Source organism: Camelus dromedarius, chromosome 13 (genome assembly GCF_036321535.1).
Source record: "Camelus dromedarius isolate mCamDro1 chromosome 13, mCamDro1.pat, whole genome shotgun sequence".
Lineage (NCBI taxonomy): Eukaryota > Metazoa > Chordata > Mammalia > Artiodactyla > Camelidae > Camelus > Camelus dromedarius.
Window position 1 is genome coordinate 64,426,926 of NC_087448.1, and position 25,724 is coordinate 64,452,649.

The following is a 25,724-nucleotide window of genomic DNA, read 5'->3' on the forward strand; positions in this document are numbered from 1 at the left end:
TGTAGCTTTGTAGTATAGTCTAAAGTCAGGGAGCGTGATTCCCCCAGCTCTGTTCTCCTTTTTCAAGTCTGTGTGGCTATTCGGAGTCTTTTGTGTTTCCACACAAATTTTCACATTTTTTGTTCCAGCTCTGTGAAAAATGTTACTGTAATTTGATAGGGATTACATTGAATCTGTATATTGTTAGTATGGCCATTATAACAATATTGATTCTTTCAATCCAAGACGAGATTTTCTTTTAAAATACCTATTATTATTCTCACAGAGATCAAATTCTGTAGTGCAAAGTTTAAGAAAAATAAATGTGAAAACTGCTTCTTTGACGCAGGCCTTTTAAAGACCCTGTTCTTAATTAACATGAGCAACAGTGAGTTGGACTCAGCAGTAAATGCTGCATACTTTGATGAAAATAATAATAATAATAATGGTAGTAGTAGTAATAACAATAATAATAATACATAAAAGTACAACAGGCCCATGTGTTTTCTTGTTAACTTTATTTTTTGAAATAGTTTTAAATTTACAAGAAATAGAAAAGAGAACAGAATTCTAGGAACCCTTCACTCATCTTTCCCCAATGGTGACACCTTTTATAACTAGTGCAGCATCAAACCCAGTAAATTGACACTGCCACAATACAATTAACTAGATTATAGGTCTTATTCAGTTTTCACCAGTTTTTACATGAACTCATTGTGTATGTATGTATGTGTAATGTATATAGTTTTATGGGCAAGTTCTACCACACTTTAAAGAAATGGATTATTCCAGGCATATATTAGAGTGTACCACATGGAATGTCAACACGTGGTCAGTTGAAATTGACTATGAATTGTAAATTTGATATAAATACAATTCTATTTTTGCTATTGAGAATTTACAACAGTATAGTGCTTTTAAAGTTTGCTTGGTTCTTGAGTTTATTTTTATTGTTTTCATTTTGCCACAGAAGTAAACAATATCTTTGAAGTAAATGCAGATCTTTTTTATATTTAAACTGAAACATCATACACCTGAAGCAGATAGAAGCATCATTTGGTCTGTGGAAAAGTTTTGTTACTAAAGGATTGTTCAAAAGATAGTTCAAAAATTTCAATCTGGGAATCTTATTTTCAAAATTAAATCTCAAGAAAGATCCAACTTTGTTTTAAATAAAAATCAGTGAATTAAAAACTAACCCACAAATAATAATTCAAACATTTGTTGCAAACTTAAGGCATGTCCAGTGACACAGTATGTCAACACTTGGCTACAATAGAGAAGGTGAAAAAAAATTAAACAAATAGGCACAATAATTGATGGGTGATCAAAAGCAGACCCATTTTGTAGAGGATCAAAGCCTGTGACAAAGAAAATAGAAATGCAACAATCGAAAGCTGTCTGGGCAGGGTCTGGATGTTGCTGAAGCACACACGTATGCATAGGTACATCGCTGCAACTAGAGAAGATTCCAGTGACTGTACTGCGGCCCGTTACACCCAGGTGAAACCACCGCCAGCACCGTTGTTTGCACATGTCGTGCTCACTGGAACTTTCCCCAGGGGGCTGCCATCATGTTCCTCATTTGCAGTGCCAAAAAATAAAACCTCTTTCAGTAAAGAAGTAGTAAATTGGAGGGCTAAGAAAACTTATGCTGTCTAAAACCACTCAATTTTTAAAAACTGAACATAATATTTAGTATGTTAGTAGAAGAAATTTATTAATGTTAATGGTACACATGGGTTGACTAAAACATTTTTTCTCAAAATTCCAGAATTTTCATTATTATATACAAGAACAGCAATTTCATATGGTATAAACTTTTCTAGAGAACAGAAAAATAGGAGGACATTCCCTCAGCTCGACTCTGAGGCCCACACAACTGTGACACTAAAATCAGACAAGGACCGTATGATAAAGGAAAATTATGGGACAATAGTTCTCATTTATCTACATGAAAAAAATCCTAGACATGGTAAAAGCATACTAGATCCAGTAATATAAAGAACAGAAACTACATTCTGACTAAATTGTGATTATTCTAGAGATGCAGGAGTGATTACCATTAGAAAATATCTGAATGTAATTAATCACATTAACATGGGAGAAAAAAGTACAGACACTTCAATAGGGACACAAAGAACATTTGATAAAATTCCACACTTATTCAAGATTAAAAGGAAGAAGAAACACTTGGCAAAGTCATGGTAAGAAACAGAAGGGAAATCTGTTAATATGAGTAAGATGACCTACTCAGAACCTACACCTAACATCATAATGGTGAAACATTAGAAGCATTCCCTTTAAAATCAGGAACAAGAGAATGGTGCCTGTCTGCCACGTCCATTCCAAATGGTTCCAGCGGTCCTGGACAGAGCAGTAAATCAAGAAAAAGAAATAAAGAATAGAAGGATTAGAAAGGAGAAAATAAAACTGTCATTATTCACATCAGGCTGTGTACATAGAAAACCCAAAACAATCTATATAATTATCAATATAATTATAAATTATAGAGGTAACCAAGTTTAAATGTAAGGTTAATATTCAAAAGTCAGTTTCATTTCTATACACAATTTCTATAACACAAGTTAGAAATTGTAGTTTTAGAATAAAAACCAAACTAATAACAATAACAAAAACAAAAAAAGGAGTACCTGTGAATAAATTTTACAGACGATGTGCAAGACCTTCTCAGAGAGTATTTTTAAATGTTATTAAAAAACATTAAAGATTATTTAAATAAATGAAAAGATATACCATACTTAATGGAAAGACAGATTCAATGTTGTGAAGATATCAGTACTGTTGTAAAAGTTGTAAACTTGTAGACGTTGTAAAGGTAACAGTTTTCACCCATTTACGTATACATTATTTGCAATGCTTGCCAAAATGCTAAATGGCACTTCGTTAGAGAAATTTGATAATTTGCTTGAAAATATATGTAGAAAAGAAAAGGACAAAAAAACGTAGATCAGAAGATGATGGGAGGATTTGACTTACCAGATCTCAGAACTTACTATGTCTATGGTAATTAAAGCATTGTTTAACTAGATGTAAGAATAGACATATTGTCAGTGGAACTAAAGAGAGCCCATAAAATGACTCACACCTACGTAGAAACTTAAGTGATAGAGTGTTACACACCTGCAGGAAAGACAGGCCAAACCTTATCCCCGTCTCATGCCTTACATAAAATTGATTCTAAGTATTTTAAAAACTTTAACTATGTAAAGTAGAACTTTAAAACTTTTAGAAGAGAATGAAAGAGCATTTTTACAGCCTTCAAGTAGGGAGATTCATCTTAAACAAGACAATAAATCTTTAACTATAAAATATCCAAAATTATGATGTTAAAATTAAGAACTTATATTAACAAAAAGCATCATAACATGAAAGGAGAAGCCATAAAAGCAAGAAGATATTTACAACATATAATTGACAAATGATCAGTATTCAGGATTTTATACAAAAATCTAAAAACCTACAAATGAATAAAAAAGATAACCCAGTGGGAGTGGGCGTGGGGAGGAATAGGCAAAAGATTTGAACAGGAATTTATTTCACTGAAGAAAAAAATAATAATCAACAGACTTCATTAGTAATCAACATCAGTAATCAGGGAATTGCAACTTAAGATCATAATGAAATATTTTACACCTGTTAAATAAGTTTAAAAATAAATAAAAATGTAAGACATTTGAATCAACAGCTATCACTGAGAATGTGTATTAATGGAAATTTTATCTCCTGCTGGAGGGTGTAAATCAATTTAACCATTCTGAAAATCGATATGTCATTGTGTTGTAAAGCTGAACATGTGAATACTTATGTCAGTGGCTGTGAACTGTCGCCCAGTGTTCACACCTATCCTTCCTTTACTAGTAGAACATCCCCAAGTTTTAGCTGAACATATGGCCACCCAGTTACAGAGTAAATTCCTGAGTCTCTGCAGATAGGCGTGGCTAAATGACTAAGTTCTGGCAACTGGATGTGAGAAGTGATTCATGCAGCTTCCAAGCCATTTTTTAAAAGATTCCAGATTCCCTTTCTCCTGTGCCAATGGCTGGGACACAGAACAGCTAGACAGCTGCTTTGACTTAGCGAAGGAAACCTCGTGTTGAGAAGAACAGAGCCAGTGCCCCAGCCCAGAGGCGTGAATGGAATGGAATCTGGAAGAGCCCAAACAACTTAAATGGTGTATTGGTCATTTTCTCGTTACCACTGTACCATCATTCATTTGTGCATTTTTCTTCATAACTCATGTATATTGGTTTGTATGCTTCAAATATTGTAGAATGCAAAGTTAAGGGAAAATATATAGGAGAGGCTTTCTCTTTGGCCTTCTACAAATCCACATTCTGTAGAGCACGTGTCTCCGAACGGTGAGCTCCGTCCCTCCCAGACAAGTCAGAGAGACTCTTGGGCTGCACCCCGAGGCTCATGTCTCAACCAGACTCCTGGGGGCCCCTCTTGGGAAGCCAACCTTTCTGCCTCCGTTTGTTCATGTGATTAAGAAAAGCACTGATTATTAAGCATCTCACATGTACTAGCCCAGAATCGCCTCTACTTTCGCCTCACAGATCCAGCCCTAATATTTCAGTCCATAATGTCCCCTTTGGCTTGCCAGCCCCTTCCTGTATTTCCTTGGCTGTTCCTAATCCCAGTTTTACAAACTTTGGGCTACTTATTACCCTCTGGCTATATCTGTATCCCTTCCTTCAGTTCTTGTCCACAGTCCTCTCTGAGACCTTTCATTACACCTGGAACAGAGTTCTCTTTTTCACAAACCAATCTATCTCCCTTTTCTTTACTAAATTCTTTTCTCCCTGAAACCCTTCCTGACTAGCTAGAAGGAGATTTGAAATCTCTTCACCTTAATTTTGCTCATCATCTCAAGTGTATATTAAAAACATTTTTGTTTTCAATAACAAAATTTGGCAGATACAATCTACAAAGCACCGCCAAGCTACTCTGCAGAAGAGAGGGCAGATTTTAAACTAAGGCTGCCCCCTAATATCTTGACAGGCAGCTGCTGGCATCCAACTAGGTCCTTCGTTTTAACCACCTGCCTCCAGTCTAGTAGCAACAATACCAAATCCCACACGAGAGGAAGGCAATTCCTCCTCCACTAAGCTGGGGCTCATGAGGTGAATTGCGATGAGTTCTTATCCATATCCACATCTCATTGCACCTCCACTGCCTCATACTGGTTTTCTTTCCCCACCCACTCACCTCTCTTTATCTTCTGGGCTGTCTCTGTTTAGTGATGGGTAGTGTCCCGTTCACCTAGTTCTTTAGCTTTATCCCACCCTACCCTTAATTTGTGACTCAATCTCTCTAGCAAGATTTCTGTGGACAGTTGCCCCAGAAACTGGCATCTCCATCCAGCTGCTGGAACTCTCTCCCCTTTCCTCATCTCTTCCCCAGACTGATCCAGCAGGTAGCCTGGGCCCTGGCCTCGGGGCTCATTCCTCTCCTGTCAGAATATAAACCCTATTGTCCGAGGCAAGAACGGGCAGCCACCACTTTTTACATTGCTAACTATTGACCAGCCTCCTGGTGGGTTTGGCATTATTTTTAAAGCACTTTACAAATATCATCCATTACATTTACACAATCCAATGAGGAAGATACTATCTCTAGACAAAAAAACCCCAAGGTTTTGAGAGGTTATCTTGCTAATACTTGGTGGAACAAGGATTCTAATCCTGACAAACTAACACCAGAAGCCTTAAAATCTTGAATTCCATACTGCAAAAAGATAAAACTATGCAGTGCAGAAAAAAAAATATGCGGCTTGGTATAGTGACAGATGTTAACTAGCTAGACATATGGTGATTCCACAATATATACAAGTATATACAAATATCAAATCATTATGTTGTGTACCTGAATCTAATAAAATGTATATATTATACATACATACATACAAAAAAGCTCAAGCTATCAAGTCTCACCCAGTATGAAATGGATAATTTGAATAGCCTTATAACTAGTAAAGAAATTTAATTCGTAATATTAAAAACTGAAAAAAGAAACAATTTCTCCAGTCCCTGATGATTTCATGGGAGAATTCAGCCAAACACTTGAAGAATTAACACCAATTCTGCACATTTTTCCAGAAAATAGAAGATAAGGGAATACTCTCCAACTTATTTTATGATGGTGGTATTAACTTCATACCAAAACTAAAAAATGATGCCAAAAGAAAACTACAGATCAATGTCCCTCATAAAATGTAATCACATCCTCTTCTTGCGCGTACCCAGATACACGAGAATTTTGACTCCTGCATGGTCCTTCCCTAGGTTCCCCTTCCCTGCCCAGCCTCTCCGTGACCTCTCCCACCAGCCTGTGTCGGCGTCTCACCCCCTGCAGAAATGGGCCTTGGTAGCACAAGAGTGCTGCCCCCTTGGGCTTGTGAACTCTGGGAACCTTGTTTTGAGGTCTGCCCAATCCAAGTGTGGGCAGAGACAAATACCTAGAATTCTTTAACTTGGGATTTTATGTGAAGATAGCAAAATGATATACTGAATGACTGAACACATACTTAGAAATGAAAGTTATACATAGTTTGTTGTATGCATGTAAAAGGGCATTTTCATCCAAGACCAGAGCTGAGGAACCTTAGAACTCATGACCTCTGACTCAGCTGCAGAGTACAAGGAAGACTCACCTCTTAACTGCCAGAGAACATTGGGAAAGTTGTTAACTGCCACAGAGAGCAATGTGCAACTGTATCTCTCGATGCACTTGATGGAGCAGGAGCTCTGTAGGGACGTTTGAAACCAATATATATTCAGATACTTCTGCTGGGCTGAGTGTCCCCAAAGGAAATCAGATTGAAGGGAAAAAATATAGGAGTCCTGAGAGAAAATCCCTGTGAATAAAGACGGAGCAGGGCAAGGCACGTCTGCCAGAATGTACAATGCCCTGTGCATCCCTGAGCCAGCGTCTCTACCTGCCTAGGCCCATCCTGTCTCCTTCGCCAGGGAAGGAACGTGCTCCAGAAAGGGGGAGGGCTGTGATCTAGAGGAACAAATTGTCCCTTGCTCCAGTATGAATGGAGTGGCAACCCAGAGGAGGTGGGCAGCAGTGTGGGAGTGGCCCGTGTGAGATGAGACCAGAGGGTGGAAGGGTGGGTGGGGGCAGAAGGATTATAAAGCACGTGGGCTTTTCTGATGTAAGTCACCATGCTGCCTTCTAGGTACTTTTGGAAGAAAAGTGAACTTATCTTCCTAGAAGTAGGGATAATTAAAAGTGATTTTAATGAAAACACTTTAAAATCCTGTGGAACACTTTGGAAGAAGGATGAAGAGGGGAAAAATAGGATTTTTGCTGGGAAAAGAAGTGGGAGGGCAGAGCAGGGAGAATGGCAGGGTCTCTATGAGTGAGGAGCAGATGCCCTTGGTGGCAAATGAAGCAGGCTTTAAGCTGAAAGATCTGTAAGGGGTGCTGGTGTGAACCTGGAACTCTTTCCCACTAAGGGATGGATGATAACCCTTAGCCAGGGTGCCCAGGCTGTGTCCTCTTCCTCGTGTCTCCTCTGTCCTTGTCCCATAGATCACATCTTCACTGGCTGCCCCCTTCTTGCTTTGTGCCCTGATTTCTGAGACCTGGGCTTGGCTTAGGCAGCTGCAACAGCCTCTGTGTCTGGTGTGCTTCCCGTTTATTTCACAGCAGCCTCTGTATCCCTTCACTAGGTTCTGAGGTTTGCTGTGGCCACAGTGGGCTGCCCTCTCTCTCCCGCCCAAGTCTGCGCTGCCTGTTTCTGTGCTCTCTTTGAAATTGCATTCTCTTTGGGACCCAGGTGCTACAGTGATTAAAATCCAGTTCAGCAGCTGAATATCAGCTCAGAAGGATCCCTATTGGGCAAAAAATGGGGATCCAGTTTAAAAATTTTAGCATAAATTCTAGTTCCTGCTTAAAATTGGAGCTGAAAAGTGTTCCCCACTAGTCCAAAGCATGGACACCAATCCATTCCTTATGCAGCCAAAGGCTGTGAGCCTGTCTAGCCTCTCATCCCACCCCCTTGCCATAGTAGCTGATGGTGAACGGATTTTGCCAATTTTGTGCCTATAATTAACGCAAACCTCCACAGAGCACGTCCTCAGACTTAACTGCCCACCTCTGGACTTTTTGCTTCGTTGTTTCTTAACTTGCTACGCAGTACCCTGATAACCTAACCTCTAGGTAACCTGGTTACCTACCTGGTCAAGACTCTTCCCCTCCTTGTACCTTCAGAGGGGACCCAGATAACAGAAGTCTGGCTTCACAGGAAGAAGAAGCTGGAAAGTGTAGTCAAGATGTGAACTCCGAAAGTCAGTTGAAGTTAAGAGGGAAAAACAGACATCATAGGTTCATACAGACAGGTCCGGAGTTTGGAAATTCAGGTTTCTGGAACTGTACAGCCCCCGGGATGGAAGGTTGACATCTTTGGCAAAGGCCCTATGATGTTAAGGAAAGCACGCAGCTTCTGGTTCTTATTCTGCCTGATGGAGTGAATTTGAGCAGGTCACTGACTTTCTAACCTTGGTTCTTTATCCAGATTTCAGGGAGGATGGGGGAAAAGCCGAAGAGGGTAATCCCTGGGAACTCTGGGGTCTTGGAGGTCCAGAGGCAGGGACAGAAGTGACCAGCAGGAGGTGCTGAGATGCTCAGGCTGCTGTCTTATGGCACCTGCCACATCTGTGTGGCCTGTGAAAGCTCTTGATGTTGACATTTTCCTCAGCCCCCTGATTTCTGGAGCTCAGTAAACTGCTTGCTCCTAGGAACCTCAGGACCATGGAAAGAATCCTGAGATTCCTTGACTTACCCAACACAGGGCACGACTCCTTCCCTTTTCTTAGACCAGCATGTTGAACAGCATTGAATAGAAAGCTTCTGAGCTGTAAAAAAGACATTAAAGTCCAATGTAAGAGCAGCCTCATTTTGTCATCATTTTTTCTCTTTTAATTTCATTTTTAACTCAAAAATCATTTTTAATTAAAAAACGTATATGTGATGAGGTGAATCGCACTCTCCCGCTTAAAACCTTAGATGATGCCCCATTGCCAGTACATTAAATCAAGCTCCTTGGCAGGAAATTCACAGTTCTTCACCACCCGGTCCAAGCCTTTCTTTTCCAGTGTCGTCTCCTGTCACTTGCTATCACTCCAGCACTCTGGCTTCTTCGGAGAGCCTTGAACATGCTGAATACTCTCATACCTCTATTTCTGCTAATGGTGCTGTTGCTTCCCTGTCCTCTGCCTCTAAAACACGCCTCTACCGTGATTTCTTCACCGTTGCCTCTTTCCTCTTTCAAAGGTACCTGTCCTCCCCACTCCATACTCCGGAAGTCTACTTCACAAATTCTCATTTTTGCACACAGCCTTATTATTTAACTTTTGTATGTGTCTTGTCTTCCCAACTGTTAAAACTTTTAGGGCAATAGAGATGGTTCTCACACTTTGTTTATAGTCTCCATGTTGCCTTACACAGTACACATGCAGCTGTTTAATAACCGCTGGATTAAAATACAGGAAAAGAAAGCATACAAACCAACCTCTTTGAAAATGTTCCAACCTTAAGTTTTCTTTCTAAACCTGCCGCATTTCTCTCGACCAGGCACTTTTCTTCCACCCTTGCATGTCCTCCCTGCCTTCAGTGTTCAAGTTGGTGGATCAGCACTGTTGGTCCTGTTGCATGTGCAACTCATAGGCAGGATGTAACTGAGGCCTCTTCCAGACATTAATGAAGGAGAGCAGAAATCTTCTGGACATGGCTTTCAGGACGCATGAGTCTGGCACGTTGAGGTTAGGCCAAGACATCACAAAAGGAAAAAAACAATGAGTTGCCTGAAGCTATGCCAACAGTGAATCTCTCTAGTTAGACTCCATCTAGTTAATCTTATGTTAAGTAGGCAAATAGTATTATTCAGAGTTTAAAATGGAGTTTTTGAGAAAGTTGACTAAATAGATCCTCAGTATAGCTTTTATTTTTCTGGATGTCTTTTAAGTGACAAATTATGTCTTAGAAGTCTTAGTTTATCTACCTTCTCAAAAGAAATCCAGCTGAGTTTCCTTTCCAGTGATTTCCCTCAGGAATAAGAAATGAGAAAGATTTATTATAGGTAATCGAAAAATTGAAAGCAGAATGATTTTTAAAGTATTAAGGAAGCTAGTGATAGCATTTTAAATCATCCTTACCAGCTATTGCTAGAGCATATTTTTATAAATATTTACATAACATAAGTAATAGTGTACATCAGAACATACTGTATGCCCTTAAGTTTGAAAGAAAAATAAACTTGAAATGAATACTGTACTTTTCTTAACTAAAGAAAACCTTCAATCCCAAGCTAAAAAATTCTACAAAATCATTAAGACTGTGCTGGGGTGACCTTTACTCTTATTCTTTCCTGGTGTTCTTCAATATTTCAAGATAGGAAAAAAAAAAAAAAAGAACTGCCTAGTTAGGATAAGTTCATTCTACTGAAAAATACAAATTTTTCCAAAGCAAAAATAAGCCATACATTCAACCACCCATCAAGATCTGGGGATTGTGAAGATTCCTGGTTCTTGAGCTGTTACTTATTTCTTAGAAATATCAAAAGACATCAGTTCTGTTATCCTTAATGTAATTAAAACCCATTTGATTCAAAAATGCCTTGAGAGGTAGTCATGCACATGATAATCACATCCTAAATCTGTTCTGTTCTGTACAGATACTGGGCAGCATTGCAGAAATTGTCTAAGACAAAGGGTTTTTAATCCTGCAGTGAGGTTCCACTGGATGAAATTTAAATGATCAAGAAGACTTTCAACTTACAATTTCCATCTGATTTTTTCATCTTATTAGTGTGTAACTTCAGAAATGTGGACATTGAAGGATAGTATACATATTATCATTTTTACCTGTAGTTCTCTCCTAACTGCTCTCCCAAATCCCCTGTCCCTTGCCCTCTGATCTCTTCTCTGCAATGCAGGCCGAAGTATCTCTGTCAAATGCAGATCATCACGTCACTTCGCTACTTCAGATCCCCCAAAGGTGTCCCATTACTCTAAGGATGAAGTCACAGAGGTCCTCCATTGCTCTCAGGATGAAGTCCAAATTCCTTATCTTGGCTTCCAGACCCTGCTGGACCGCCCTGGCTTATCTCTTCAGTTTTCTGTCTTCCCTACCTCTCACCCCTACTGTCACCACACATCTCTACTTTCCAGCTGTGTCAGAAATCCCTTCATCCCGTGCCCTCGTTTCCAGGTCTTCAGCATTTTATTCCCTCTCACTCCTGCTCTTACCCTATGACTCGTTTAGACTTGACTTCATATGCACATGTTTGCACAAACATATGTAACAATGACTGCACTGGGTGATACAAAGATTGTTTAACTCTTAACTATTACACACTACAAATTCTGTAGTGATTTTATAGGCCACCGTGTTACTTGCAGTTCTAAATGCTGTCATATTTTTGTGTTGATTACCATCCCTACTCCACCAAGTCAGTTTGATGGTTTGAAATACTATGAACTAAATTCTGTTTCTAGTTAGAAGTAGCTCTAATATGTGGAGAGTTCTAGCCATCGCTCTTGATGCCTTTTAATTATACACTAACGAGATGAGATGTGATTGCTCCATCTGTCTGTGTTTGATCTGGCGTGGTCTAAACTATGTGAAAGAGTATACAGTAACATTAAGATACTTATTTCACCAGAAAGATAATTTAATTTTTTCACTTGCTAGATTAACAGGAAGATTAATCTAGGGGAAAATGAAATACAATTTACCTGACCAATTTTTAATAGATTTCACAGTTCCCATAGATTGTTTTAGAAAAAGTATCTTAGTACTTTTTGTCATTTCATAGGAAAATAGTTTTGCATCTGGACACATTACCTCTCTCTACTGCTAAGCTTTTGCTTTCAACTATTAATATTCGGGGTCATACACAGTAGGAATTCAAAATTTTTATTCATTATTGGTTATTGCCAAAATAGCTTAAAAAATTCTTCAATATTCAGTTTTAATGCCAAGAAAGTGTAGCCTTATGTAACTCAACTTTAATTCAGTAAGCTTTCACTAAGCATTTGCTGTTCTTCGAGGCCTTGTTCCTTGAAAAGGCCCTTATTTATTGCGACCTACATGAGTGATTATCAGGTGTGCCCAGGATGTGGAGGAGCAAATGTTCAAACACTGACTCTCAGACTCCCTGGGTGACCAGGCTCTCCAAAGAGTGGGCTTTCCTGAAGCCTCCGAGTGCTTTGTGTAATGGTGGCATCTCTTCCAGGGGCTGACCCCACGGAGGTTGCATGGTTGTGCCCAGAAAGCTAACGTTCTCTGTAGCACAGTGCTTTTACAGAAATACTGCCAGTTGGGGTCATGAATGAGGGATTTGCGATACTGAGTTCTCAGGATTACTTCTTTAAAAATTCCCCAAATCAAGATTTGTATAACCAAGGTTATTATCCAGCCACAGGTTGTTACCCAGGATCCTGGTTTCCAATAGCGCAGAAAGTCCTGTAGTTGAGTCATTGCTGGGGGCTGTGCGCTGGCCAGGGGCTGGGGTGACCTTGGTAGGTCACCCACTCCCCTGTCCCACGCACAAAACCCTACTTCCAAAGGTGGGGACTGGGCCTGTGCCTCTTGCTGCCCCCATGCTGGCAGAGGCGCTCCATGAAAGCTGCACTGGAGAATGAAGGGGAAGCTTTGCAAAATGGACAAGCTTATCCTGAGATAACTTTGTTCTTGAGAACAAAGTTAAAAACAAGATTAAACCAAAGTCAGAAATTAATACACTGAGGGCCACGAGCAAACAACAGCATTAAGATTTGGTAGAAAATAAAATCCTTACTGGACATAAGGTCTAAAACTTAGGCAGTCTGTGAAGAAACAAGTTACCATTGCCTCTCTGCAAGTATGGTGCTAGGGCCGCGGGAAAGAGCCTGGAGATGTTAGGAGAAAAAAGAACCAACAGAACTTGGTCTCTGATTAGGAAAGATGGGCAGAAGACGTAGAAATGCAAAAGAATTGGGCTGTGACTTCTAGGTGAGCTCGTCACTCTGTGCAGGCAGCTGTCCCTTTGTCCTGAATAGGAGCTGCTGCCCGTAGGGGGCCGACTCATCCGCCACCTGTGTGGGACGTGGGGATGGGAGGGCAGGTAGGCTCACCTCTAAGTCCTCAGGAATCCTCCAAGGCTCAGGATGTTGTGCTGCAGGGAGGGCGGCTCACCGCCTGAGGAGCTTTTCTCGAAGAGCCACAGCAGTTGTGCTTGGGAGCTGTGGGAAGGAGAGGCTACCGCTGGGGGGAAGGGCTCCTGGCAGGGGGGGGAGGGGGCCTACAAGATGCTCCTAGGATGTTAGCATCCTTTTCTTGACCTCGGCAGTGGTTACACAAGTATTGGTTTTACAAATATTTGTTAAACTGCATGGATTTATGCACTTTTATGTATGTTGTTTTATATTACAATGTAAAAAAAAATGCTAAAAATAATAACAGAACACAAGAGCATAAGAGCAAGCCCTTTCCCTGCATCTTAGTAACTGTAGGACTTTGGGCAGTAAAAATATGAATGAAAGCTATTGAGTGCTGGCTGTGTCCTTGTACTAAACTTGTATCATGCAACGGTCCCATTCAGGTGAGATATTATTGTGCCCATTCTACAGATGAAGAAATTGCCTTAGCTAAAGTGAAGGAATCTGCCCCAAATCAACCCACACCCTTTGAGAGGCAGGGCAGGTTTGGTCTCCCCAGAGCCTGCCATCCTGCAGCAACATGGGCACATGCTCTCCAAGGCCAGCTTGCTGCTGGCACAGCCGTTCAAACAAAACCACACTGTCATGCTCTCCCTGGAGATGAGTTCAGAGAAAGGTCATTTTATGAGATGGTAATCCAAAGATGTGGTCTTGACAGCATACTTTAAAGGTTTGCTGCAAGATATGTGTAATTGTGATGATTTTCATTGCTTATAAGTGTGTGTTTTGATTCGATACAAGTAATGTTTCTGCTGGGTCGTACAAAGAAAAATGCCTTAAGTATATTATGGCTGGAAGAGTTTAAAGCACTTTAGGTGGTTTCTGTTTTTGTTCAAGGGTGTATCAAAATTTGGGTATGCGATTGACCCCCTCTGTGGTCCCTGGTTTGGCCTCTGGCTCTAAGTGATGCACCAGTCAACCCCTCAAGGCCCCAAACAGTAGTCCCTCTGCCCCTAAGGAGCAGTGACTTGGGTGGTCCCTGGGTTCTGGTGGCCCTGGAGAGCCACAGCTGGCGAACATAGCTCCTCCCAACCTGGACAGATAGCTCAGCATGTGGGGACTGAGGACTGTTGAGCCATTTCTCCAGTTGCTGGCTCTGCCACACAGACGGGGGCAGGACAGCTGTGCGGGGGTTGAGGTCCAGGACTTGGGGGACATGAGTAACTGCCAAGAACCTGGTGCCTGGGCCACGTCCACAGGCCTGTGGAAGTTGCTACTTCACAGTGTCCCATCTGGTTCCCAAAACCCGTATGCTCGTAATGCTGGTACTATAATGCCAGCCACATGCTTCCCAAAGAAGCAGGGTGCTTAGGTCTGGATATAAGTGGCAGAAGGTTGACGGGGTGGGGCACACAAACGGCTAGATAAAATGTGGACATTTACCTAAAGTAGTCAATTAAATATTGTTGAATTGGAGAATTGTTCTTATAGCCTGATGCTAAGAGACCCTGGGTTGTCTGAGCCTTGTTCAGGTTCACAGCTCTAAGAACAGGAAAGATTCCAGGCAGTGCTGGCCTGGGGAGGCTGAGGGTGGTCAGTCCGGAGACCGCTCACGCCCACGTGTGCTGTGCAGACCTCCCGTGCTGTGACTGGCACGGTGCTGAGCAATGGTGCGGCTCCCTGTGCAGGGAGGGCCCGGCACGCGCTCCTGCTCTGCCAGCTGGGCTTGGGGAGGGGGGGGACAGTGTCCAGGCTCTGCGTGTCTGCTGCTTCGAGCCTCCCTGGGGCCCTGGAAGCTCAGCCCTCCGTCCATCACTAGGGGATGGAGCTCCTTTCTCTGCTTTCTGCTCCGACGACTCATCCTTCAGAGCCACAGACCTTGATTAATAGGCTTGTGCCCAGTCTGTCCACCTGAACCTGTTACTGCTGTTAGTCAGTGTGGGGTGTGCAAAACAAACATGGATATAACATGTCATAAGTTACCAGAGTGCCTGAATTTTAAGACAAGACATGAGATTTCAGAACAAAATCAGTGCTTTAGGGGAGCTTTGGGCTGGCCAAGAGTGAGATTTGGGAGAGAGTGGTTGGTACCAGGGACAGTGGGGTGATATAAATTCATTCTCCTCTGCCCTTAGGAGCGTTTTGGTGCAAAAGCTTGAAGAGCTGATTCCTCAAGTCTGAGCTGACCGCTGCCTCTCAGGCATAAGTGGCGGGGCAAGCTCTTTGTAGACTGCAGTGCTGCAAACAAAGAAAAGGCTTGGGCGGTGGCGTCCGAGAGTTCAGATCGGGAACCATAGGCTTGCCTGGGTTCAGGTCCCAGCCCTGCCACCTGTTGTGCCGTCCCGGGCAAATTACATCTCGATGTCTCATTTCCTCATCTGAGTAAATGACGGTGATGATGGTAATACCTACTTCATAGAGTTGTTGTGAAGATTAAATGGGCTAATTCATGGGAGGCTCTTGGGAAATGTCTGGCATGGAGTAAGTGATCAGTAGGTGTTAGCTCATAGTGGGCGAATAGGAGCAGGAGGAGGAGGTGTGTGGTGCCGTTGCGGAAGCACAGCCTCCTTTCCAGAGATCTCAGCCTGCTCCTCTGAAAGGTCTCCTCTCTAATCTGTCCCCTGATTGCTTTCAATGGTTTGTAGCATCTTCATCCATGTTTTTAAATCTATGAGCAGGGACTTGTTGAGAGAACTAGTCCTCAACATCCCTGAGCCATGGGATGTTACAAGTACTTCTCTTTTCTTCTCCTCGTAGAAGCAGATGATTTCCATAGTCATCTTTCCTGGGTGAACAGAGCAGACATCCATCCAGCTGGTTTCCATCTGGTCTGGATGCCACCTGACCTCATTTTCCTTGATGTTCCCTGCGTTCCCTTTCAGGCAGATCCATACCTCAGAGGCTTTTCAATAAAAAAATAGAAAAGGAAGAGACAGAGATGAGAAACAAACACAGCTTTTTTTTTTTTTATTGAATCCTGAAATGGTTTCTGTGGACGCTAGAAAACTACGTAGTCCTGTCTCAACCGTGTAACAGAACATTGAGGGTCAAGAGTAGAAAATGCGTCCCTCCCTGGAGAGGACTTTACATAAGCTTTTCAAGCGCACTTCTCATAGTGTGAACCTCCAGAAGCAGTGAAGGACCAGGGCCCCCGACAACAGGGGCCCACCCAGGCTTCCAGTCCGAGTGCTAGCCCTCCCCTCACCTCTGGTGGTCTGACGGCCACCTCAGCAGTGAGGCAGGGTATGGCCCGAGGCACTCGGCGAAAAGAAGTGACCACAGAGGGCTAAGGGGGTCAGAGTGCCTGTCTGCCTTTTGAGTTTGAAAAGCCTAGACCTGTATGGGACTGGAAAAGCCTTTGGCTTCAAAAAATTTGAGAGAAAGCCTGCTGGATAAAAGCTGGATAAAAGCAAGACTCTCTACTCTCCTCTGACTCCTGTCTCCAGTATGGAGGAGAGGGAGGGATACAAGGGCCAGTGTCTGTGGGTCTCTCTGGAAGAGAGACCACTGTCTGGGTCAAGCCCTGGGGGGTCTATGGAGACCATACGAGGAGGGAACTTGTGCGCAGTCTCCCAGGGAAATCCCTGGGAAGTCGCCAGGCTCCAAAAAATAGATAAAGGGATAAAGGGAGCATCTATAAAGATGCTGCCTTACGTGGCCTCCAAACACTTCCATGCAGCCTGGACTGGCTGAAAATCCAAAGCCTCTGGGTCTGAGACATGGTATATCAATGGAACTGAAGGGGGGACCAGAAGATGGGACCCAGGGATGTCCCTGGACCTGTGTGGTCCAACAACTGTGGGCCCAGTGCAACAGTGAACATCACAGTGGACGCTGTCCAGTCAGATAACACAGAGACTGATTGACTTTTCAGACCCTTTTGTAAAGCCCCTGGAACTTAGCCAAGACCCTGAGCCAAGAAGTGGGAGAAACCCATTTCTGAGGTGTATGGCCATTTAGATTCACAGGGATCCTTAAAGTATTCAGAACAGTGTGGAAACCATTGGTCCTGCATTATCACTGCTAAAGTCATCTCTTCAAATGAAAGGTTTTTAAACTCATAGAAAATAAGTAAAATGTGTTGAGGGTTGATTGTTCTGAGGGCTTATCCCACATCTGGTGGGGCATTGCTCACAGCGGTGGGAGAAGCAGGCAGCCACAGAGCAGGGCAGGCTGAGGGACGCCACGCTCCCCAGCCACTGCTGCCACGGGATGGGGAGAAAGGCGTCTAACGTTCCTGGGCCTTCTAGGAGGTTTTGGAATTCTGAGAGGAAAAGTGACATGGGGGGATCTAAAGTCAGGAATAGGAAGGTACTGGAACAGTGGTGAGGACTTTGGCCATAACCGGATAGAGCCCAGCAACAGATGCCTGATGCCCAGGCCATGGAGCCACACTCAGCAGACACTGCAGGACAGACAGCCATGCCCACTGGGGACAACTCACCCCTTTCCCAGTGCCAGAAAGTACAGTAGCCTTCTTCCGACTAGGCACTTAATGTCACCTTCAAAAAGAAAGGCAGGTGAATGTAGAGAGGAAGGAAATGCTGAGAGACAGAACAGTTATCCCATCTTGATAAACCTTGAACGTGACAGTGATTGAAAAAATAACATTTGAGTGTAGCTGAAAAAAATCCCTGATTAGATTGAACATGCCAAAATAGGAACAATTGAGTTATCTGTTCTCAAGAGCCAAGCTGAGTTCAGTATTCAAAAAACGTCTCATTTGCTCACATTCAAGCTCATGGTGGTCTGATACAGACATGCTATTCATGCCAAGGGAAGTACAAGAAAAAGTCTGGCAGGAGTGTTCTAGGGGGAGAAAAGGGAAAGCAGTAGGCAGTTAGTCATGCGAGTCCGTATGCAGAAGATGTGGTCCTGCAAGAGGGTCTTACAGCCGGGAAACACTGCACTTAAGCTAGAAAACCGCTTCTTGATTTCACATGAGAAAATTCACAGAGGTAACAATAGAGATAGAGCAGAAAGGGTGATAAGGGAGGTAAGAAACCAGAGAAGAAGCTGACTTTCACTAGCTCAGGAGTAAAAAGATTGAGAAGAAGGGATGGATTTCAGAGAGATTTAGGAGGTAAAAGCAAGAGAACTTGCTGTTTGGTGCTAGACTGAGGAGAGGGCTCAGGAAGGTGAAGGAGTCAGGGTAACTGTGGACAGTGGACTGCCCGAGAGTGTGTGTCATCACTCGTTTTTCCGGGAAAGGCAGGGGCTGAAGGAACGGCAGTTTGGGTGGTGAGAGGAAACAAGAGAGATGCTGAATTTGAGATGCTTGAGGAACATTCAGCAGAGAGGTTCTTCTTAGCCCAGAATCCAGAACAGAGATCTACAAAGGAACAAATATTTGGGAGTCATCAACATACAGATGGTAGCTGAAGTCATGCTATGGGCGAGCTTGCCCAGGGGCCAAGCATAGAGTGAAAGAAGCATCTCAGCATGGGCAGATATGTCGGGAGGATGGACACTGGGCAGAGTAAGAAGAATCCAGAATGAGCTCTGGTGATGAGCAGCCAGAGGGTTGGAAAGAGAACCGAGAGAGAGATTTCAGGGCATGAGTGAAGAGTTTAACGAGTGAGTGGGTGGTTGGGTCTGATTTCCAGAGCCTGGGGAGCCGGCCACTTTGGAGTAGAAGGCTCTGAGTTATATGATGTGGGAGCATTTCTTCTCTCCTCTATGGTTGCATGATTCTAGACGAGCCTGGGGTTCCTGTACAGGGCCTTACTGAACCATCAACCAAGATGGGGTTTGGTTTTTGTTTTTCTCCCACTGCTCCCCTGCTTTAGCTAAGAACAAATAAATTAGCCTGATAGTGACAGCCTGATAGAATGGCAGGAGCTGTGTGGGGGGCAGCTCCTATCTTTTCAGACCCCAGCCCCCCTCTTCTGGGAGACTTGCACCTTTCGGTGCGTCCCCTGAACTACAGATGCTGGAATCTCCAAGTCTCTAAAACACTTTAGAGAAATATGGCCAACATATGGACCTTCTAAATATCCTGGGAATTATGCCAGGACTGTGGAGTGCCCTTTACTTATAGTGCCCCCAGACAGGATAGATCTGTGCTTTGAATTGTTTTCATACATTTCCCATGGTCATTCATCTCCTTGGAATTGGATAGAACTCAGTATTAATCTGATTTTGGTTTCTAGACCTGTATAAATTTCTGGCCCCTTATTATCCCTCTATGTGGGCCACTTGAAGTTATACGCAATCACTTTGTTTTTCAGTTACAGATGGAAACAAAATGAGTTAAACTCTCCTCCAGGAGGATCCCCTCCGAGGTTATGTCTTTGGAGAGGTCTCCAAGACCTCTGTCCTCCCTGCTGGGCTCCTTCAGCCCCACTCAGATGCTGGAACTAAAGGCCCCCATGCTGTAGGTGCAGCTGCGTGCCATTCCTGGTCACGTTGCCCCCTGAGCATAGTTTTCAGTGGGTCTCCAGTGCATTCTGGGATGCACATTGGTCCACCAGCTCTTTCTTCAGTCCGCACATGGGGACTAGTCAATCTTATTTTCCTGATTGTGCTGCAGTTTGCCACACTGGGATGGGAAATCTTTATCAGCCACACTCATACGTGCTTTGTGCCATAGCCCAACTATTCAGCCTCTCCTTTTTTATTCTTAAGGGACCCTCCAGAGTCACTGAACCTAGCATGCCTTTTCTATGGATAAACCATAGCATCTAATGGTTTATCCATTCAACAAATATTTTTGTGCCAGATACTGGTATATAGTGAGTTAAAACACAGTCCTTGCCCCCATGAGAGTTGTAGCCTTGCAAAGTAGACAAGAGAATAGACAAATTGATGCTGTGGTAAATGCTCCAGTGTCGTGGCAAAGTGTGTTACCCAGCTCTGGAAGTTAAGAGCGGTTCCCTGAAGGACATCAAAATGGAGTAGTGAAAAATGAGTAAGGTGGTAGAGTGGGGAGGCAGGGAATGCCATTCCAGAGGGAGTAGGCAGAGATGGAAGGAAGTCAGTGTGATGCATCAGAAGAACCCAAGTTCTAGGTCATGTGATGTATTGGAGTCAGAGCAGTGAAGGGGCAGATGGTGAATGGCGGGGCCTGTCCAGAGAAGGAGGTTGGACTTTATCCAGGGGGCTATGAGGAATGGTGGGAAGGACTTTAGTCAGTGGGAAAATAGAATGAAGTTTTGTTCTAAATGATCTTTGGAAGGCTCTGACTTGCTTTACCAGGGTCACGGTCGGGCAAGAGCCTGCTGTCGGGGAGGACGAAGAAGCCATCTCTTTGGGGTGTCATGGCACTGACCATTTCTTAAAAAGTTGTTTACCTGCACCTTTAGAAGGGATTAGCTTTTGGATGGCTGGACTTTAAATTAAAATGACTTTTCATTCTCCTGGTGGGAAACTTGAGTCCTGATTTGCTCTTGCTGGTCACCACATGCTCACTGGCCTTCATTTTGAGACGTTTATGGCATCACTTGATAAGCCCTCCGCATAGCCTCATTATGGAAAGCTGATGATCATTCAGTCCTTACTTTGGAATTTTCCAGTTTTTGACTCAGACTCAAGCCCCATCTTACGCTGCTTCAGGGGCAGTACCCAGAAAAAGAATAATACTCAGAAAGCTCAATTCACCTTGAATTCCAGCTGTGTTCATTGGCAGAAGGATGTGAGGATATTTGTGGTAGTCTGAAAAATAGCCTTATTTGATAATGGAACTCCCTTCCCTGAGCCACCTATACCATACCCCTTTTTCATGAAAAATAACCCCCCAAAAAGGACCAAGAGATGGCAGAGCTGGGTGATGAACCGTCAGGGTTATGCTGGACACCTAGAGGTCCACTGAAACGAGCAAGCCCTCGGCAGAGCAGCTAAGGGGACTGTCCCCTGAAGGGTGGAGTGCACACTTGCTTAGTCTCCCAAATAAACCTGTTGTGTGAGGTGGAAGAAAGGATGACTTCAGCTGAAAGAAATGATAAGGAAAATTCTGAGCTCGAGCTAAGTGATTTTTTAAAAGAAATGGCATGCCCATACTCTGATCTCATATTAGAAAATATTAAAGACTTTTTTAAAAGGTGATGTTTCAAACTTCTGTTGTTTATAAGAACAAAGCTTTAACCCTTGCAGATATTACAAAATGGAAAACAAAATTCTCAATTTGATAAAAATTATAAAATGCAACAGAGTATTCCAGCCACCTGTTAGACCTTTGGCTTACCAGAGTCACTCATTTCTGACATTCCTCTCATGCTAAAACCACATGGAATCAAAGGTAAAGAATTAGCTCTCAAAAGTCCTAGAATCCTGTTTGGAAAAACAATTGCGAAAAAACTTATTTAAATCCAAATAGGTGAAACACATGGAAGAAATCAGTGGTTCTCTTTTTGTGTGTGTGAAATGAATACCATTTTCAGATATTGAGACAATTAGATGGGACAGTACAGTCCTCTGGAATAGAGCAAAGGTAAAAACAAATGATGTGGAAAGAATTTCTCAGCCTGAGCTTTGCCAGTTAAGACAACGATTACACTGGCCCGTCTGGGTGCTCCTCAGATGGATCGCTGGAACATGTGGTGGCGCTGGCTGGATGGTTACACCCACCATTAACAGAGTCAGTAGGGAGCATCCCTGACAGGGAGGAAGGCTGAGTGACACTGATTCCCCACCTGAGGAAATGCCATGTGGCAGGAAATGCAGCATGCTTGGGCGCTGGGAGTGCTTGATAGTGATGGAGGAGGTAGAGGGGGCGGTGGGAAGGAAAAGAGGTGCATTGGGAGAGGCGGAGAGGTCATGAGGAAGAGGAGGCCTCGGGGGAGGTGGGAGTGTAGGGGGCCACATGGAGGAGTGGAGGTGATGGTGGATGTGTAAGAAGAACTTCATAAACTGCATGCTTTATCTTCGTAGACACTTCAGGCATAGAATTCTAAGTAATGTGTGTGACTATCATCTTTAAAGTAAGCACCAGATATTCTTTTATTTTTAAGGGTTTTTTGTGGGGGAAGAGGTAATTAGGTTTATTTATTCCATTTATTTTTTGAGTGGGTACTGGGGACTGAACCCAGGACCTCGTGTATGCTAAGCATGCGCTCTGCCACTTCGGCTATACCCTCCCCTCAGATATTCTTGAATCTGGTTAATAAGTGAGAGTATTGTTTTATACTATCAGTTGCTCTCTTAAAAGAAGTAAGTTATTTCCTGTCTTCCACATATTTTGAGCATGGCAAGTCTTTTATACCAAAAAATAATAAATATTAAACAAAAATAACTTTGAAGTAAAATGTTTGTTAGCAACAAACATGACAAATGGAAAGTATGTTGTCATTATTGAATTTGGACTGTTACCTACTTCAAGTTTGAAACACATAAATTACTCCACTTAAAAGGCAAAGGGATATAAACTTCTAGCCTCATTTAAAAAAAAAAAATCAGGCTGAACTGATCAGTGAGATGTTTTCTGAGAGTGGTTAAATAAGTGTTAAAAAACCTAATCCACTCAAAGGGATTGATGAAGGTCTCCTCGGGAATCGTGGTTGGGCTGCAGGGAGCAGACTGCTCTCCTGTCACTAACAGCTGCTCACTAAAGCCTCCTGGGACAGCAGGAGAAGGCAAATGCTTCTTTGATGCTGGAGGCTTGGCTGCAAGCAAAATTACAAAGTCAAAAGTCTTGCAACACCTGGTCCCGCTTCCTTTGTGCGGACCGCTGGCTCCCAGAACCCCTAGGCCAGGGTCACACTCAGTCATCTTATATGAGTGAATGCAAGGAAGGAACAAATGAATGAATGACATGACATGACCAGGAAGGTTAGCACGCACTGCCAGGCTCTCACAGCCCAAATGCCAGCAGTGGAGACAGACTAGCATAGAAAACCATAGAACAATATTATTTTATTTTCAATTAAAGTAGAAGCTAAAGCACCGCGGAAGGTGCTTTGCTTTGCTGGCAGTCAGCGCAGCTTGCTGGCGCCACGTCAGGGCTCTTCCCTGTTTGTTTTCACCCCCTTTCTGTGTCTTCTTTTCTCCATGCCACGTGCATCCCCATTTCATTTGTTCAGTAGTTGTTACTGGGTACCTACAACCCACACACCAGTAGCAAGCAGGATATACCAGACTCCGCCCTCGTGGAGCTTACATTCTGACAGGCAGAGACTGGAAACACACAGTGTTTTTATGGCTTAAGAGAATTTCAAAGAAAATAAATGCTGTTAAGACTGTAACGTGGGGTAACATGACAGTGATGGAGACGGGGGGACCGATTCAGAGAGGACAGTCAAGGAGAGCGTCTCAGATGTAGTGGCCGTGGCCTCTGCCTACCACCAAATGGCAGCTGGTCTCCCGCCAGCCAGCACTATCCAGGAGAATGGATTTCAAGCTGGAAAATCCGGAGAAAGCAGTAAAGATGCTCCACTGTGGGAGTGATAAGAGAACTCCTGGCAACTACTTATTTTAAATCTTTGCTAAGGAGACCTAAATTATGAGGGAGTTTTTAGACATAATCCTGGAAACTGAGTAATCGTTGAGGAATTATGGAGGGTAAGAGAGGAGCCCCCCAAAATGCTGATTATTCACCACAAGGGATTATTCACCTCAGTGAAGATTTCAGCCCAGATTATTCTGTTTCATGTGAATTCTCAGCAAAATACAAGGCTGACTTTAGAAGAACTGGCACATGTGTTCTCAGGGTTCCCCTCTTGAATACACCCATGGCTTGACGTTGAACCGGGACTCCCCAGGTATCTCCTGGATGGGCTACATCGCCTGGATGTTTAGAGCATGTTATGCCTACGTCCAAACCTGAGTTCATCATACCCTTCCCCACCCATGTGTCCATCCTTCCCTCATGTTAACTTAGCTTCCTCTCATTCATTCATTCATTCCATAAACATTTAGCACTAAATGGCAAGTCAAGATACTGCAATTTATGGATGCATAGAAAAATATTCAGTACAGTGATGCACCAGCTTCAGAGCTAGGTGCTGGTAACACCAACCCAGGGGTCCCACTGAACTGTCTGTGTGCATAGGGTGAAACTGTTTATCTGCTCTGTACCTCAATTTCCTCATCTGTAAAATAGAGACAATAGCACACTCTTGGCACTAAAATATATGTGGAAGGAAGGAAGAGAAAAGGAGGCACAAGAGGAGGGGGAAGAGAGGAAATGGGAGACAGAGGAGGAGGGAGGCGAGAATTGGCAGTTAACTCAATTTGAGGATTAAATGAAATGCTGACACTTAACATAGTGCCTGGCTCATGGTAATATCCGTAAATACTGTCCCTCATTTCAAGGAGCTCACCATTGAGTGAGAAAGGAAATAGGAACACAGTTCAGATAATCTTAATAGCTAACACTTATTGAGTGCTTACAATGTACCAGGCGCTATTCTAAACTTGACGTGTTTAGACTCGCTTCACCCTCAGCACTTTGTAAGTTAGGTTCTATTACTATGATCCTGACTCCATAGATGAGAACGACAGGCATGGAAAGGTTCAGTTACTTGCCCAGCACCAGTGGGGAGTGAGGAACAGAGCTGGATTCAAACTCAGGCACTTTGACTCCAATCACTGCATCCCACTGCCTCGCACAAGTATGAGCAAATGCAGTAACAGCAATGTGCGTGTGCTATTATGGGGGACTTGCAGCCCAGTAAGATGGCAGTGTGACTGAGGAACTGGCCTGGGGAAGGAGGACTCCTGCATTTGGGAATTTTAGGACGCCCATGAGGAGGCAGCCAGGGGAAGAGGACATGAAGGGCATCACAGAGGAGACAGTACGAGTACAGCTCCACGTTGCTGGAGCAGGGATGGGTGGTGCAGGTCACACAGCATTGCACACCATGCTAGGGGCTTGGACTTTATCCTCTAAGCAATGGGGAGTCACGGAGAGGCAGTGCGATCAGAACTGCACTTTGGAAAGATTACTCTGGGGCTGAATGGATGTGAAGAAGATGTTCCCGGAGGAGGGAGGTCAGTCTGAAGGTGGCTGCCAGGGTCTCCGGAGATCGTGGCCACAGATTGGGGCGGATCCATGATATATTTAGAAGACGTAATTGGAAAAATGTGGTACTTGTTGAATGAAAAAGCTGAAGAAGGAAGAGGAGTCGAGGAAGACTCTCAGACTTCTGACTTGGAAACTGGGAGGGTGGTGGTACCATCTCCTGGGCAGGAAAGACAGGAAGAAACGCTGGCATAAAGTTCTCAGGAGCATAAAGCTTCCTGTGTCCCAAAGTCCCTTTTTTAAACTTTTTTTTATAATAAAAGGAAACATACAGAAAAGGAAAAGGAGTAGTGCAGTAAATACCCATCACCTAGATTTAACAGTTCTTCAACAATTGTTGAAGAGTTTGCACATCTTCTTCATATATACATATATATTTATATTGTTATATAGTGTTTTACCTTGGTTTTTATTTTTGTTAAATAATTTTAAATAAACTAAAGACATCATTGCATTTACCCTTAAACACTTCATTGTAGCCTATGTCACCAAAAATATTTAGCTAAGCAACCATAATACCATTGTCACACCTCAAAAGATTAATTACTTAGTATCATCTAACATTGAATCTATATTAAAATTTCCCTAACAATTCCTAGAGTGATTTTATACCTTTT

The 25,724-nt window shown here is 43.1% G+C and overlaps 1 long non-coding RNA gene across 3 annotated transcripts in view; it reads right to left on the reverse strand.

The window, feature by feature from the left end:
* Positions 1–478: 478 nt before the first annotated feature.
* Positions 479–25,724, reverse strand: part of LOC116157170 (uncharacterized) — a 45,937-nt gene continuing 20,691 nt past the window's right edge. Inside the window, exons 1-5 of one of the 3 annotated variants that reach the window (XR_010383664.1) lie at positions 13,128–14,782; positions 9,524–9,760; positions 8,795–8,867; positions 6,656–6,749; positions 479–2,346 (exon numbers count right to left, since the gene is read on the reverse strand). This is a non-coding gene — a long non-coding RNA (uncharacterized LOC116157170). Of the gene's footprint in view, positions 2,347–6,655; positions 6,750–8,794; positions 8,868–9,523; positions 9,761–13,127; positions 14,783–25,724 lie in introns of those variants that run through there. The other 2 variants (XR_010383665.1, XR_004141113.2) reach the window with 2 other exon arrangements.